At 41.4% G+C, this 8109-nt stretch overlaps 1 protein-coding gene across 1 annotated transcript in view; it reads right to left on the bottom strand.

The window, feature by feature from the left end:
• The window catches only part of LOC126354985 (chitooligosaccharidolytic beta-N-acetylglucosaminidase), a 230128-nt gene extending 222322 nt beyond the window's left edge, over window positions 1-7806 (bottom strand). Inside the window, exon 1 of the mRNA XM_050005079.1 lies at window positions 7652-7806. The gene's annotated coding sequence lies outside the window, so the exon portion shown is untranslated. The remainder of the gene's footprint in view (window positions 1-7651) is intronic.
• Between the last annotated feature and the right edge of the window lie 303 nt (window positions 7807-8109).

Genomic DNA, 8109 nt, shown 5'->3' on the forward strand with positions numbered 1-8109 from the left:
GTTGCAGACTCTTTGTTTTATGTCCAGTAGACTGTTGTTATAATATCTTCGCTTATGACCTTCTACTTTGGTTAGTAGCTTCAAAAATAAAATACCTTGGCGTAATTTTTAGAATGTCTCATCAAGTACAACACTAGAAACTGTTCTTTCATACCTTCTGGGTTCGTGCCACTCTCATTTGACGCTTATTTTATACGAACATCTTTATCTGGTGCACTTATTTTCTTGTGTCTTTCTTTTTCAATTTCTTCACTCATACACCTTGTTTGCTTCTTTCTCGGCGTTACTTGTATACTTGTTTTATTGCCCTTTGAGGAGTTTACAAATTTTTCACTTCATCCATCTCAATGGCTGTTCATTCCACTAACATTCGATCTCTGGTGAAGTGTTTAATCAGGACCGTCAACTTAATTAATTTTCGCGAGACTGTGTACCAGTTTGTCCTTGTTCTTGGGCTGACTGTTATACAAGTTCGATAATAAGAGCCCATATCAATTTGTCAGCGCGCAAGTAGTCTTCTCCGTGAATTAAGGAGGAAAGTACCGGACATTGTTTAGTTATAAGGGGCAGAGTGGAAGGAAAAAGTAAGTGAACTGTTTAGTATTTCAAAAGTAATGGCCGAAATTGTTAACACATATACGCCATTGTGAGACGATCAGTGTCTTCATGGGAAAATGTCTGCGGTTGCCTACGAATCCTTGCTTTCATCCAGACTTACACCTCTTCGACCGAAGCAAATAGACGGTCATAAATGTCTTTCTTCAGGGCTCCAAAAATATGGAAATCGCGTGGGCTGAGATCGGGTTGTATTGAGAGTTTGTAACGGCTTTCCAGTGAAACTTTCTCAGCGTACTCGAAATATGTGGGCGGGCCCACATGTTGGCAGGCTCTTTCGACTACGCTGAAGAAGTTTTGTTCGAAGGCCCTTACACATCCTACATTCAGTCCTGATCTCTCCCCGTGCGATTTCCATATTTTTGGAGTCCTGAAGGAAAACATTCGTGGCAGTCGATTTGCATCGGACGAAGACTTGCACGCCTCGGTACAATCATGGATCCGTAAGCAACCGCAAACATTTTCCCATGAAGACAATTACCGTCTCAGAATGACGTATATGTGTTAACATATAGCCGTGCGGTTCTGGGCGCTACAGTTTGGAGCCGAGCGATCGCTACGGTCGCAGGTTCGAATCCTGCCTCGGGCATGGATGTGTGTGATGTCCTTAAGTTAGTTAAGTTTAATTAGTTCTAAGTTCTAGGCGACTGATGACCTCCGAAGCTAAGTCGCATAGTGCTCAGAGCCATTTGAACCATTTCTTAACATATATTTTTTTCCATCCGTTTCATAGATGACGCTATAATATTTACAAAATTAAATACTCTATTATCTGTGCTGCTTCGGCCATTTTGGGCTTATTAATTGATTAAGCACCACTTTCCAGTTCAGGCCGCGAAATATCAAGCTCTCATCGGGCGTTATGACGTCACAACTCTTATATATATATATATATATATATATATATATATATATATATATATATGACACTTCCGTTCACCATGGACCTCAACACTGGCCTCAGTTCTGGTCTGAGAGTGGCCCCACTCCAGAAATTACTACAATGCACTTTTTTTCTTTACATTGGAAATAACGCCATACAGTCAATCACACTAAGGTTGGAACCGTCTTCTTTCCACAGAATAGTGAGTGTATCCGTGTTTTGTGGATGACTGTGAATAGTACCTATGAAGTTTACTGTTATGTTTGTGTTGTTATGGATAATTATGAAACTGAGAAGAATGTAAAACTTGGTGGCGCCATATACCGTAATCCTCTCAAACAATACCACCAATGAGTAAAATAGCGCAATGGACCCCTATTACACAAGACTGGAGTGCAAACCCCTATTCAACGTATAGGATTCCTATAGTTTTTATAAATCTCTCTACATGAATGATGGGATATTTCCTTGAAAATTCCTCCGCCGATTCCTTTCTTCCCCTTCTCCACCAGATCCAGTGCTCCAATGACACCGACGTCGACGGGAAGTTAAACAGTAGCTCTCATTTCATTCTTGCAAGCAGTACTAGCTAAGCAGGCAATCAACTGGGACGGACGGATAACCGTCAACAGTGCTGTTTTCCTCGTCTCATAACACATTTTGAAAAGGTTTCGAATTTAATCCCGACCACTGGTTGAAATAAAAGCAATAGGAATGAGGACATGGAGAGCCATAAAACATTCTAAACAGAAAGGAAATTAAATGAACAAATACTAAAAGAAATTGAAGAGAAAATTTTATGAACGTGATATGGAGAAGAAAAATGAAATTAATTGGACACATAATTAGACATAACAGTTTCATTAAAAAAAACTTGTTTACAGGAAAAATACCGGGAAAATGTCGACAGACACGCACAGAGTATTCATATTGTTATGCGTTATCGGTGGAATAAACTACAGTAACTACTACCAAATGGTGCAGATGATGAGACAGAAAGAAGGATGGCTGCATCAGAAAGGTAGTAACCATGGTTGGTAGGTTGTCAGGAACTGTGCTATCATATCTCCACCTCTCAGCGACCAAAAGCTGATGAAGAAAATATTATTTCACTAACAGGTTTGGAACTGACAAATTCCAGGTCGAGTACAGTCAGAATTGTGCGTGTTGTGACCTCAGGTAAAGAAGTGGGTAAACATTAGGGAAACTATGTTACTTCTTTCGCGGCGTTGAGTCGTCTGAGAGAAATATTATAAAATCGCTTTTTCGTGGCCTTCTTCCGTCTCTTCACTTGGTCGACACTTTAATCTGGAGTTGGGGCGGATGTCCTTTCTGTCGCCACGTAATTTCTGTTCCCCATTTGGCTGCGTCTAGTGTTATCCTATACGAAAGAATGAGAAAGTTTTCGAAATGTTTGCGAATCGTGTAACTGAGACGGGACATGGAAACGAACCCGGTATTCACCTCGTCGGTTGTGGGAAATCGCCTAAAAACAACATCCAGTCCTCAGGGCACGCCGGCCCTCGTCGTTAATTCGCCGGTACCGACGCCGGCGCGCCTACCCGAATCCCGGAAGCGGCGTGTTAATGCGCGAGGCCATCCGGGCTGTTCGAGAAAGGTAAGTAGTGTAATGGATACGAAAGTCAATGACTAAGGCTGAAATTATGCCTTGCGTTTATAGTTCTTTGACGCAGACACAAATAAAAAGTGAATCAACATATCACGGGCCTCATCCAGTTAATCATTACGGTTTGCTTTCCACTTAGAAATTTAGGTCAGAAATAGAATATGAAAAAAAAACATTCTTTCTTGTTATATTAATGAGTGAGTCTCTAACTGTATAAAACATAACAAATAAAACAAACAGAAATAATATTCGTTTGTTCGTAAAAAGTAGACAATCCATAATTTTTATTAGCATCAAACGAGTTGTGTTAAGTTGGTAACATACGATCTTAAAACAAAACAAAACACAAAAAAGGGAGAAATTTATGGTAGCAGTATAAGTCAATTTATGATGAATTTCGGAACGTCAAAGATGAAAATAATTCAAAAAATGGCTCTGAGCACTATGGGACTCAACTGCTGTGGTCATTAGTCCCCTAGAACTTAGAACTACTTAAACCTAACTAACCTAAGGACATCACACACATCCATTCCCGAGGCAGGATTCGAACCTGCGACCGTAGCAGTCGCACGGTTCCGGACTGCGCGCCTAGAATCGCGAGACCACCACGGCCGGCAAAATAATTCTCACATTGACTCTTCATCCCTGTCTAGCGTGCAGAATGGAGATTTATCTTCCTGCAGGACACATTCTTTGTTTTCGCATCGCTGTGTTCAATACAGGAACCTCTCCTACATTATTTCTTAAAACGACATTATGGTTATCATTTTTCGTAGCACTAACATCTCATCAATTTTTGAGACCAGAATACGTGTACTCTCGCTGCAGTGTCTCGATTTTTGGAAGTAGCATGGTAGACAGAAGGGACTTACAAGATGCAACACTTCTGTTTGTGTTCACGCCGGCATGTCTATTTTTGTCTTCCTCGTTCCAATCTGATGGACGTAATTAACAAGTTAACAACTGTTTCACTCGACCTTTCTGTCAACAGCCCTAGTGAGATTTTAAAAGTTGACAAGCTTCAATTTCCACGACTTTCGTCATGGAGCGTTATTATACAGAATGAGCCAGAACTCCACTGAAACTTATAGTGGTTGTTCAGGGAAGCCGTCTGAGAGTTTTCGTGTAAGGGATTCGTGATCTCCGGCGTCTCGTTAGTAATAACGTAATTATGATTTAAACAAATGTATTCCCAAATTGCGAATGCGGTACCACAGCAGCTCATGGAAACAAAACACAGAGATCATATCGTCACATTTTGCACCGTTGTACACAATTCTCAGTGCAGTACAGATACAAAGCTAATTGGGACAAGAAGCCAAAAAATGGCTCTGAGCACTATGGGACTTAACATCGGTGGTCATCAGTTCCCTAGAACTTAGAACTACTTAAACCTAATTAACCTAAGGACATCACACACATCCATGCTCTAGGCAGGATTCGAACCTGCGACCGTAGCGGTCACGCGGTTCCAGACTGAAGCGCCTAGAACCGCACGACCACACCGGCCGGCACAAGAAGCTAAACGAATACAATAGCTTTATGACAACCCTCTGGAGACTGCGGTTCCCTTACACCAAAACACCAGGCATTATCCCTGAACAACCTTGGAAAGTTTGTCGGTGGTGTTATGGTTCGCTCTTTATATAAACGTACTCGCAAACGTATGCTGATAGTGGAACAGCTTTACTGCAACATTTCTCATTTCTTAAAAAATAAAACTGGGTCTTGCAAGAAGGCGCATTTCCATCCATCCATTCATTCATTATGTTTCAAGCTGCGGAAAACAAAGAAAAAGAGTTACAAAACACTTAAAATTTATTTAAAACCGCTTCCAAGTTCATAGCGGTGTCCGATGGCTCCTTAACGATCTGTGTAACTGTAGTGTTTTATGTTCTCATCTCTCCTCGTCTCTTCCTCCCTCTCTTTCTGCTTGTCTATCTCTCTCTCTCTTATCTTTCTCAACTTTTTTCATACACTGTGTACTTCTGTAACATATACAGTTCTATACAGGCAATATACAGAGTGCGGAAAAACAATTTGACCAAAAGAGTAGGGCAGAAAGACAGCACCAAACGATGGCATTTTAGTATAGGAACTAGCAGTCGCAGCTGAATATTTACGGCGCAGTGTCAGCGTGAAACGACATATTTATGTTAATTAAGCGGTGGCAAGGTCGTGTAAGTGAACATACTAGTTTTCCACTTACTTTGAACTTTTTAGAACATGCTGAAATAGGAAACACGAACATCCGATTTTTCTCATTTGTCAAGAAGTGTTAACATTGTGCGTCAGGTATTAGACACATGTGTCTGTGATGATTTAAGTTTACTTGCTTTCATCGCTAGATAGTGCAAAGATTTTGTTTACGTATAAATTTTCTGTGAATTTCATTTCATTTTGGGTAAAGACGTTGACAAGTCAGATTTCGATTACATCACTGTAGCGCCGAAAATGTGCAACTTCCTATACTCAAGTTCCTTTGTTTGATGCTGTCTTTCTGCCCTACACTTTTGGTCAACTTGTTTTTCGCAACCTGTATGTATATGCTTGCCTGTACTCCAGTTATCCCCAATGTGACTGTTGTTCTGGAGCAATTACGGATCGTATGACAGAATTCTTTACGTATCAACGTCTGCTCACCAGCAGTAGAGTAGGTAAAATATTGTAATTCACCTGACGAGAAACGCGCCGCATATAAAATTATCGATGTATGCATAGCAGAAAATGGCGTTTCTTTATTTGAATCAAGGACCTCAGATTTTTCTTTAAGTCAGAGAGAATCTACTGTTCAAACGTCCGGTGGAGTGCAAAATTCCAAGGAAGTCACATTACCTATAAGAATAAATTTAGTCTTTCCTTTTTCATTTTTCCCTAGTTCAATGATGAAGGATTACGAAAACTACTTTTCAGGCCACCCAACTGGTACAAAATTGTATAATAAGCGGAATGGCGGTTTTATAAAAGTCTCTGCCTAGCAGCTGCTAAAATACTTAAGTTTGTAAAAGGAGGATAGACCTTTCTGAGAGTAGCTACAGGATTACAGACACAAGTATTGAGTTCTGGTACTTGAATTACTGTGATCGGCTCAGTGACTAGTATAGACAGAGAAACCCAAACAGTTCTTTTAAATACTATACTTCCGCATTCATTCGGGCGCTACAACCTGTAGGCATGAGCTTCTGATAAAGAGAATTCGTGTTTTCTTTTCCTTTCTTGTGGTAGCGAACTGGATTGTCGACAGCATGCCGCCTCGGAGCTGGCCTTGAGCGAAACAACTAAAGCGATGACAGTCAAGGCTAGGCTTCCACGAACTCAGGACCGCCGTAGGACGGGCTTTCTACCAACTGGCATTTCGTTTCTTTTCAAAGAAACGATTTACTTCATTGGCTTTTAATACGACATGCGTAAGACTGTGCCGCCTTACCTTCTCATGAACAGAGCCTTTTGTCGGTTACGACTCAGCAGCATATATTTAAGAACAATACCTTATGAAAGTTGGGACACGTAACATTCCAAACGTATATGACATATGGAATATCTCCATACAGTTTGTTTCAGGTTCAGAGAGCGACAAAAACTAACCAAAACGTTAAATTATGTTCAAAGCCAAAAGATGAAAATTGTGCTTTCGTTTCCCAAGAAAAAAAAAATACTAGCTCAATAAAAAAAATACGGTACAGTTGATTCAGAGGCATAGAATGAGGCCGGAATTGGCACATTCATCTGTATTTGAACACCATTTCTGTGTGCACGCTCCATCACGACGATGTTTCTGTTTTTCTTATTGTATTGCTTTCCCTTGTTGAATACGTGTATTGTCCTCTTTCTTTGGCGGTATTGAGAACTGATATAAAGACACTTATGTCTTTGACTGGATGTACTGGTGATGCCTGTGATTTGACGTAAACTCCTTGTAATATAAGTTCTTTTACTGTAAATAAAGTGCTGTGTTATACCGGTATCAATGCTTACTACTGACGTCACAAGTGGTCCCTTAACATCAGAAACAGCAAATGCATCTTCATTTAATTAGTTTGTTTCCTTCCACGTGCTTATGTTTTGATGTCTCTGAATCCGTTGTCCATATGGTGCTCTATACAACCACTTTCCGCTTACAACAGCGAATTTCATTACAGCAGTACGTAATTTAAAACAGACTTGGTGAACGCCGCCACTCAGAATTTTCCCAATAGCTGCTTATAAAAACTTTTAAGTTCTGAGCGTTATTATGTAGACGTACTAATGACATATGTCTCGCCTTTTCCTTGTTTACGAATTGTTACGGATGTTATGAACTTCAGCACTAGTCACAGTTCCATCACATGAGCCGTGTTGTTAGAAATCGCTTGTTTAACTCGCAACCACACAATGACTGTCTGTCCACGTATATTGTTAACAAGGTTGGCAGATGATTGAGCAGGCGGAACATCTGTGACACATTACAGACCGACGAAGATGCGCGAGTTCCAGCAAGGCGTCATAACGTAAAGGTAGTTAAAGTTCGATCTCTGCTATCGACTCACCTCGTCGCCTTATCAGTCGCAGCAGTGGCGGCAGCGCGTAGCGTAGTGTGGGCGCCGTTCTGCCGACGGACCGTTATATACCTCGCGCGCACCTCACCAGGCGCAACACTGCCGTTGACCGAACATTCTCTTCCTAGTGCGCTCACCTCGCCTTGCTTGTTTGGCAGCGCGCCAGCTGCAGGAAACTCGCTGACGCCATATTGGAAAAAAAGCCGCAGCGCCAGAGACTTTACGCTGCCGTCGCTCTGCCGTGTCGCGCAACCAAGGAGCGCTCACCTCGCGTCATGTTGTATCTCTGCCTATGGGTACATGCGTTGCGCGCGCATTGTGTTCCGCAGCGGCTATGTAATGCGTGTGTACATGATGAGGAGTGCAGACATTAGTAGCTGCATATGGGTCAGCTGAATAATGGGACAAAACTCGTTTGCTTTGACTAACGACGCCATATTTGAGTCATA

The sequence above is a fragment of the Schistocerca gregaria genome, chromosome 3, assembly GCF_023897955.1.
Source record: "Schistocerca gregaria isolate iqSchGreg1 chromosome 3, iqSchGreg1.2, whole genome shotgun sequence".
Lineage (NCBI taxonomy): Eukaryota > Metazoa > Arthropoda > Insecta > Orthoptera > Acrididae > Schistocerca > Schistocerca gregaria.